Here is a 9,895-nt window from a genome sequence, read left to right on the forward strand (position 1 = left end):
TCAGCCACCATTCCTGTGACGTTATTGAGTGTGGCGGCTGTCTGTACCGAGGTTGTCAACACTACCGCGGCAGCAGTAGCAGCGGCGGCGGATGCTGCGATAGCTGCAATAATGGCTGCTGTTATTCCAAAGTCTCGTTTATGTCGTAGCAGCACCGGCAGGTTGTCGGGGTTCACCTGTACTGGCATCGGGATATACGTCGGGATCTTGGTGATAATTGCAGAATCTCCAACTGTGGTGTTCCAGCATTCAGAAAGTAGACATTTCTGTGACTCACAAGAAAGACTAAAAGCATAGTTAGTGGCGGAGGCATTGAATACTATAAAGAAAAAAGGGGGCTTGAGGCAGACAGGTGTGGGTGGATAGGATATTGTTTTGGCTGTGGTGCAGTTGCAGGTAACGTTCGTCTCAAACGTGGCGCTAGGGTGTGCCTTGTATGTACAGTTGTGCCATATAGACCCATTAAGGAAGTGCAGGCTTTCCAGACCGGTACATGCTTGTGCAGTGCTACAGAGTAGCCACTTACCTAAGAGGTGGGCAGAAGCTCCTTGGGCAGGGTTTTGGTATGTATAATTTAAACCGGGAAAGGTAGAATTAGAAAAGGTTGCAAGTTTTGGACTAAATGAAAATCTTTTTTTTTTCTTTAATTTTGTGCGGTACATGTCATACAATAACAGGTTTTTGAGCAGCATGACTTATAAGGAGGAGGCCCTTCATAAGGTGGCGCAGTTGGCGCTGGGCGCATATTCCCCATGGCTACTTCCGCATTTAATTTCAAGTGCACCATAGCTTCTTCTTCCGCTTTTGATTTTAACTGCGCCATAACTTCCTCATTCACTTTTAGCTGCGCCATGGCCTTTTTTAGTTCCTCCTCCTTTTTTGCAAGCTCTCTTTTCATTTCTTCCACTCTCTGATCATCGGAGGGACCCCCTCCCGTCACTTTTCTCTTATCACCCGGACGGGCGTTTTCCTCGTCCGAGATTTCTTCTAAGCTTTCACTTTCAGAACTGGAATCTCTCGAGGATCCTTTGCAAGACTCCTCTTTTACCTGTTCTAAGATCTCTCCTCCCTGTAGAACCGCCTTGCATATGGGTTCGCGGGACGATTGTAAGCAGACCTTCACTAAGGACCAAACAGCGAGAGTTCCCGGCGTAGTGCGCGGGTCGCGCCTGAGGTCCTCCCCTAGATATTCCCATTGGGGAATATTAAGCAATCCCTCCTCTAAGAACCACGGAGTGGTTTGACCCACTTCTTTTAGAAATAAGCGAGCCTTCTTATTTTTCAAAGGGGTCCCATTTGCTTTAAGAATGTCAGTTAGCGGCCCCAACATTTTATATGTAGCCATCTCGTTTCCCATCCCAGAAAGCTTTCTACGCTCGTCCTCGACTTGAGGAACTTTCCCTGTCACTAGACAGAAATAGGTGCACTCTTTACCTGATCGTTGCCTGACTCCGCGTGCCTCTTCTGCACGAGTTCCCGGGTTTCGGCACCAATTGTCGCTCTTGCCAGCAAGAACGACACGGAGACACGCGTGGAGGCAAGCTTCTTTAATGGCTTCTTTTTATCTTCTTCCTCTTCTACAAGTACATTCAAGCATATATATACCGGCAGCTTAGCCCGCCTAGCCAATCACCGCACTGTGCATGCAGCTTCCTTGTGAGCGCCTATCTAACTATATATGGTCACATTGCTCCCATGCAGTGATCATGCATCTCTCACTCAAGCCTCTGACCAATCACACTCCGTTCCTCAATTGCTTGTTATAGCTTGGCTCAGCACTTTTCTATTATGGCCCTCGACAATCACCCCCCCATGTCTGAGCTCTCTTTGCTTCTCTCATAAGGAAACATGCATTTGGACCCACCCAGGCGATCCATGTTACAACAGCAAAAACTGCCATTTACAGCAATATTTACCAGGTTCTAGAAGTCAGGACCTGGTATCTGGTTGGCTGTTACTCAGACGCACAAGTCAGGTGGAAGAGGAAAGAAGTTAACAATTGAGCAATGCCTGAATCCCAGGCCATACCGTGCGCCTTAAGTGAAGCAGCATATAGTATGTACAGCAACTGTGTGCTCTTACCCCTTTTTCAGATCAATGAGTGGAGTTCCAGAAAAATGAAGAGGTTGCCAGTGTGTCATAGCTAGTTAGTTAGTGAAGGAGCCAGGTCTCCTCAGTATGATCCCTGCTAGGTCATATGGCCTCAAAAGCTGGCCCCTAAGTGTTTTGCACGTTATGAACAGACAGTGTGAAGTTAGTGTACTCGATAACATAACGAACTTACCTGTTTGTTTCTTTTTCATTTTCTGCCTACCATTTATACTGCATTTTTGCATGACCTGAAGATACAAAGAACACTGGGGTGTTAGCAGCTTGCTGTTATCTAATGTGGTTTGTAATGAGGTCAAATGAGGGAATTCAAGGAAAACTACCTTCAGGAACCAGAAGTACTTGGTTTGGCTATTGATTTAGTCCCTGCTTTTTTTTTATTATCATCAATGTGATCTTTTCATTTTTTTTTTAAAGATTTTATTTATTTGACAGAGAGAAATCACAAGTAGATGGAGAGGCAGGCAGAGAGAGAGGGAAGCAGGCTCCCTGCTGAGCAGAGAGCCCGATGCGGGACTCGATCCCAGGACCCTGAGATCATGACCTGAGCCGAAGGCAGCGGCTTAACCCACTGAGCCACCCAGGCGCCCTGATCTTTTCATTTTTAATTGGAATATTTAATCACTTGTATTTGATATACTTGCTAGGTTTAAATCTATCATCTTGCTCTTTGTTTTCTGTTTGTCCCATAGTTCTTCCCCAATCCTATTCCTTTCCCTTTTTTGAATCAATTAAATTTTTGTGATTTAATTTTATCTCCTTTTATGGCTATTGAGCTATAACAGTTTTTGTTTTAGTGTTTCTTTAGGATTTAGACTATGTATCTTAAACTTAGCACACTCTACCTTTAAGTAACATTATACGACTTCATGTAAATCATAAAAACCTTATAAAAATGTATTTCCATTTCTCCTCTCAGAACCTTTTAAGGCTGCTAGAAGTTGTTCCACAGCTCATGAATGATCTATTCATTTATTATTTAATTAGACTTTTAATTTTGAGATGATTGTAGATTGACATGCAGCTGTAAGAAATAATATGGAGAGGTTCCAGGTATCTTTTACTAAGTTTCCTCCAGAGGTAACATCTTGCGAACTAAAGTGCAACAGTCAGGATACTGACACAGGTATAGTCAGTATACTGCACCCTTCCGTAATCACAGGGGTCCCTCATGTTGCTCTTCTAGAGCCACACACAATCTTCTCCTTCACTCCTGGGAGCCACCAACCTGTTCTCTATTTCCTTTTAAAAGATCATTTTAAGAATGGTATGTAAATGGTACCAGACAGTATATATAACATTTTGGGATTGGCCTTTTTTTTCATTGTAACTCTCTGGAGAGTGAGTGAGATTGCATCCATAATCTTCCTTTTGATTGCTGAGTATATTCCATAGTATAGATAACCCGCAGTTTGCTCACCTATTGAAGGGCATCTGAGTCATTTCTAGTTTTTGGCTGTTATGAATGGAGCTGCTGTAGACATTTGTGTACAGATTTTTGTATGAAAGTTTTCGTTTGTCCTGAATAAATGTCCAGAAGTGCTGGGTCATGTGATAATTGCATGTTTGGTATATGAAGAAACTGTTTTCCAGTGGGACCGCACCATTTTGTTTTACATTTCCACCAGTAACATATGAGTGATCCAATTGCTCTCCATCCTCGCCAGCATTTGGTGTTGTCGCTATTGTTTTGTTTCAGTCATTCTTTTTTTTTTTTTTTTAAGATTTTATGTATTTATTTGACAGAGAGAAATCACAAGTAGATGGAGAGGCAGGCAGAGAGAGAGAGAGGGAAGCAGGCTCTCTGCTGAGCAGAGAGCCCAATGCGGGACTCGATCCCAGGACTCTGAGATCATGACCTGAGCCAAAGGCAGCGGCTTAACCCACTGAGCCACCCAGGCGCCCCTGTTTCAGTCATTCTGATAGGTATTTATGTTAATGATATTGTGGTTTAATTGCATTTCCCTAATGGCTAATGATGTTGAACATCTTTCGTTATCCGTTTATCTTCTTCAGTTGAAGTGTTTCTTCACATATTTTGCCCATTTTCTGATGAGTGGTTCTTTTGCTGTTGAGTTGTGTTTTTTTTTTTTAAAGATTTTATTTATTTACTTGCCAGAGATCACAAGCAGGCAGAGAGAGAGAAGGGAAGCAAGCGCCCTGCTGAGCAGAGAGCCCCATGCGGGGCTCGATTCCAGGACCCTGAGATCATGACCTGAGCCAAAGGCAGAGGCTTAACCCACTGAGCTATCCAGGCGCCCCTGCTGTTGAGTTTTGAGAATTCTTTATATATTCCAGAAGTACAGCAAGAAGTATGGGCTAGCACTTGTTGGATATGTGGCTTGCACATATTTTCTCCTATTCCGTAGCTAGTCTTTCCATCCTTTTAACAGGATCTTTTGTAGAGAATATTTTTTAAATTTTGATGAAGTCTAATATATCCATTTTTCCTCTTATGACTAATGCATCTTGTTTTAGGTCTAAGAACTGTTTGCCTAGCCCTAAGTCCTAAGGATTTTCTCTTTCATTTGTTTCTAAACATTTTACATTTACATATTTATAGTTTACTTAATTTCATTTTACATTTATGGCCGTGATCATTTTGGGTTTATAAGTTGTGATACCAAGGTTGAGATTCATATTTTTCCCTATGAATGTCCAGTTGCTCCACCAGCATTTTTTGAAAGAGCCATGGATTGCTTGCGTACTTTTGTAAAAGAAATAGACATATTTATATGGGTCTATTTCTAGGTTCTTCATTCTGTTCCATTGATCTGTGTATATATTCCTCTGCCAATAATACACAGTCTTGATTGTTTTAACTACATAATAAGACTTGAAATTGGGTAGACCTATTACTTTCATGTTATTCTCAACCTGTTATTCTCAAACCAGTTTTCAAACTGGTTTACTTACTCTAGATTCTTTGCCTTTTCATATAAATTTTAAATCAGTCTTATCTATATCTTCAAAAAATCTGCTGGAATTTTACTATGAACTGCATTAAACCTGTATATCAATGTGGGGAACACATGACATCTTTCTTATGCTGAATCTTCCAATCCATGAACCTGGTATTTATTCCCAATAGTTTAGATCTGATTTGATTTCTTTCATCAGCACTTTGTGGCTTTCACCATGCACATCCTTTACATGTTTTGTTAGTGTTCATTTATTTTTAATTTTATTTTCTCTGTGTGTTTCTTTCTGGATAGTTTTTAGTGCTGTGACTTCAAGTTCACTACATGTTTTAAAGTTTTTTTTTCAACATCTACTTTTTTTTTTCCCAACATCTACTCTTAATTCTGTCCAGTGTATTTTTTTTAAAGATTTTATTTATTCATTTGACACAGAGAGATCACAAGTAGGCAGAGAGGCAGGCAGAGAGAGAGAGAGGAGGAAGCAGGCTCCCGGCGGAGCAGAGAACCCGATGCGGGACTCGATCCCAGGACCCTGAGATCATGACCCGAGCCGAAGGCAGCGGCTTAACCCACTGAGCCACCCAGGCGCCCATGTCCAGTGTATTTTTTATTGTACATTACAGTTTTCATCTCTGGAAGTTTGATTTAGGTCATTTCTATATTTTCCATGTCTCTACTTAATTTTTGATTCTGTGGAATGCAGTTATAATAACTTTTAAATGCCATTGTCTCCAAATTCTGTAGTGACTATTTCATTAGTTTGCTAGGATTCATGTTTAACTTAATTTCTTAGGTTATGAGTTCCTAGTTCAAGTAGTTAGTATTAATTTTAAACTATGATCTCAGTAATACAGGCTGTGATTATAATTTCTTAGGTGACATCCCCACTATCACTCCAAAACTGAGACAAGGACTATAACCTCTTTTGTTATCTCTTTTTGTTAGTGGGAAGTTTTTACTTTTTTCCTAGTTATCCTTGCGTGGGTCCAGACATTTGGGTAGATGTAGGTGTGTGAGAAGCCCCAGTTCCTACTCCTTGTTTCATGTGGCCTCCTGAATATTATAATTCAGCCTCTGCAGATATCAAGATCTTTAAATCTCCACTATTACCAGTCATGTCAGCCAAATCAGCCAGGGCAGCTAACCTATGGTTAGTTTCCTGTTCAGTTTTGGTACCTGGGTATATTTTCCTGTGAGCTAAGTATAAAAATGATGTTATAAGTGATATCTTATTCTAAGTTTCTAAATACTAGTTTATATCATTCATTATATTGCCTTAAATGGAATCCTACCTAGTGATATTTTTTGTCTCAAAATCATTGCTATATTAATATAGTTAATGCCGTTATTCCTTTAGCTTAACACTTGTCTAGTATATCCACTCTTTAATATTCAATCCTTTTGCGTTTTTATGTTTTAGTAATACCTTATAAATATATAACATTTTTTCCCTAGGCGAACCTTAGAATCATTTCACGAGTTCCAAAACAAATCCTGTTGTGGTTTTATTTGGGTAGGGCAATTTCTCCCACTTTATTCTTTTTTTCCCCCAAAATTATTTGAAATTGGACTCATAGATTAAATCAAGATGAATGCCATTTCTTTGAAAAATTACCTGCACCTTTCCATATACAAGTGTTTTTTAAAAAAAGATTTTATTTATTTATTTGTCAGAGAGAGAGGGAGAGAGAGCGAGCATAGGCAGACAGAATGGCAGGCAGAGGCAGAGGGAGAAGCAGGCTCCCTGCCGAGCAAGGAGCCCGATGTGGGACTCAATCCCAGGACTCTGGGATCATGACCTGAGCCGAAGGCAGCCACTTAATCAACTGAGCCATCCAGGTGTCCCTCCATATACAAGTTTTTATTGGTGGTGGTGGTGGTGGTTATGGTTTAGCTCTTGAATATTTACGTTTTTCTTCATCTATGTCTTAAACATTTATTATTAAATTTATTCTTAATTTTTTATTTGCTTTGGTGCTTTTGTGAATATGATCTCTCCCTACCCTATTTCTCTACATAATAGATTGAGTGATTTGTTAATTTAATTCACAATATCAATAAGTAAAGGAAATTTTAATAATATTAAGACATTCTTGAATTCTTGGAATGAACCCCAAACAGACTTTTGTTGTTTTCCCATAATTTTCAAAATAAGTAGGCAGAACATCCTTCACTATGTTAGCTTAAAACTGGAAACACCAGAAACAGATACTTTAACTGGGGGAAGATCTGTCATTTTCTCCTGGTGGGCAGGGAGGAAGGGTTTTGGGGAAGCTCTGGGATTGTAAGGACAGAGGGTACTTAGAGCTGAGCAGGAGGACTCTTGGCTGCAGGCCCAGCATAGAGATGGATTTACAGAAGTAAAATATGAGAATCAGCCTAAATTTTTAAGTGTGTTTTGATTTTAAGTATGTGCATATCATGTTTCCATCATTCCTCATTCCTAGAGGTATTCTATAAGGCTATGGTGCTGGGTACTGATTTGAAGAACCCAAATCCGTGTGGTTAATTAAGCATGATGAAAGAAAGCTTATTTCTCACTCATACATCATCTGAAGGTAAGTACAGGTACAGCAGCCCTGTGGTAGCTCCTAGCAGCTCTGCCATCCCCAGGGACAACATCCTCATTCATATGGTTTGCACCCTTGTCAGATGCTTACCCCCTTGTCAGCATTCCATCTAACTGAAAGGGATATTGGGCCAGGAATGGCACGTTCCTTTTCTTTAAGGGCATAGCATCACCTTTTTTTATAGCCTATTTGCCAGAAGTTGGTCACCCAGTCACACTTGAATTTAAAGAGGGTCATATGTGTCAGCAGACATGAAAACAACAGTAGGGGTGCCTCCATGGTTCAGTTGATTAAGTGTCTGCCTTTGGCTCAGATAATGGTCCCAGGGTCCTGGGATTGAGCCCTGAGTCGGGCTCCTTGCTCAGTGGGAGCCTGCTTCTCCCTCTCCTGCTCTCTCTCTCAAATAAATAAAATCTTAAAAAGAAAATTTAAAGAGGGCCAGAACATGTTATTTTTCTGGACTGTCTTTGGCTTGCTAGAGATTCTGTTAATATATAAAGGAAGAACAGAGATTAACAGACAAGTGGTCTCTGCTTCTGCAGGCCTTTTGTAACTTGGCATGTGCCTGTGCTAGTACTCTGAAGAGCAGGAGCTTCAGGTTCTTTAGGAGGCCTTCTTATCTATAAATTTAGTGGCTGGTTTATGATCCAGCATTTGGGCCCAGCATTTCTATGACACTGTGATCTCCTAATTTCTTTCTACTTCTTTAGACAAGCTCTCAGTCCTAGTAAAGTTCTGCTAAATGAAAAAAAAAAAAAAAACCAAACCCACCCTTATTTCCAAGAGCAGTATAATCCCCAGTTATCACTCTGCCAAATCTTGGGACCGTTTTCCTATCTGAACAAGAGAAGCTGTGTAAAATGCTCATTTTAGGAAATAGCAATGATCAGGGACAAGGCAAAACAGAGAAGGGTTCCTGACTGTTCAGTGTCATGATTCTAGGCACAAGATACATCCTACCTCCAGGGGCCCAGAAATAAAGAAGGGTCCTACTCTGGAGTTGGGGTTGGAGCCTTTGGATAATGTCAACAGGAGGTATTTGTTACATGCCTCCTTTGTGCCAGGCCTGAACATAATGATGCTAAACAAGATGGATACAGTCCCTGCTTCCTGGAGTGAGCAAAGACAGTTAAACTGAGAAATACAGAGTGCTATGATGGCATGTAACTTGGGGCCTGCCTTATTCTGGATGGTCAGAAAAAACTCACTTTCCAAGGGAAATGGGATTTGAGCCTAGATTTCAAGTAACAATCAAGGTGGAGGGTGGGAATGGGAAGGGCATTCTAGGTTTAGAGAACAGTATTCAGGAAGTGGGACAAGTTGAGAGAGGAGGAGGAATGGGAGAGCTAGGAGGCTGGAGAGTGAAGTCGGACTGACTGCCAACCACATTCCAGTGCTGTAGCATCTCAGGGATCAGAGCTAGAAGAAAGGCCCGCACTATCAAGGTTGGGAGGGAACTTAAGGATGCTCTAATCCAGTGGCTTTTAGTGCCATTCCCCTTCCCCCTTGGCTCACTTTGAAATTTTATGGGAGTATTTTTGTATCAATGTTTGGTGGTGTTAGATGGGAACCAGGAGTGCCATGAATCCTGAAAGGCAAAGAAGGGTTCCACCTACTTGGAAAAGTTTTCACAGACGTTTTGGTCTTTGTGGATGTTCATGTAGGGAAAAACTGTTTGTAAATGACCAGAATCTGGAACCTGTTTTTCAGCTAAATGAATTTTTACACAGTTTTAACATACGTTGATTTTCCAGGAATATAACTACTGTATAATCAAAAGAAGATTATACTGTTTCACTTAAACCTTACCAAGAAGCATTCACCATTTTGGATCACGGTTTGCGATTTTTTGAAACATCAGTAAAAGACAGCACTGTGGCTTTGGCGTTCAGGCACATTCAACATGAAAATGCAAGTATCTGACCTTTAGGTCTATAGCAGTCATGACCAGACGTTTACATATTGAAATGTGTATTTTTACAAATCATTTTCCTTTTATATCTCCTCTATGAAAGCATAGTATTATGAGTTTTTTTTTGTAGTTTCAAGTATTTATTTAAATTCTAGTTAGTGTATTATGTAGTACTAGTTTCAGGAGTAGAATTTAGTGATTCATCACTTATATACAACACCCAGTGCTCATCACAAGTGCCCCCCTTAATACCCATCATCCATCCAGCCCATCCCCCACCCACCTCCCTTCAGGAACCTTCAACCTATTTTCTATTCTTAAGAATATGCTTTATGGGGGCGCCTGGGTGGCTCAGTGGATTAAGCCGCTGCCTTTAGCTCGGG

Source organism: Mustela erminea, chromosome 19, assembly GCF_009829155.1.
Source record: "Mustela erminea isolate mMusErm1 chromosome 19, mMusErm1.Pri, whole genome shotgun sequence".
In the NCBI taxonomy this organism is placed as follows: Eukaryota; Metazoa; Chordata; class Mammalia; order Carnivora; family Mustelidae; genus Mustela; species Mustela erminea.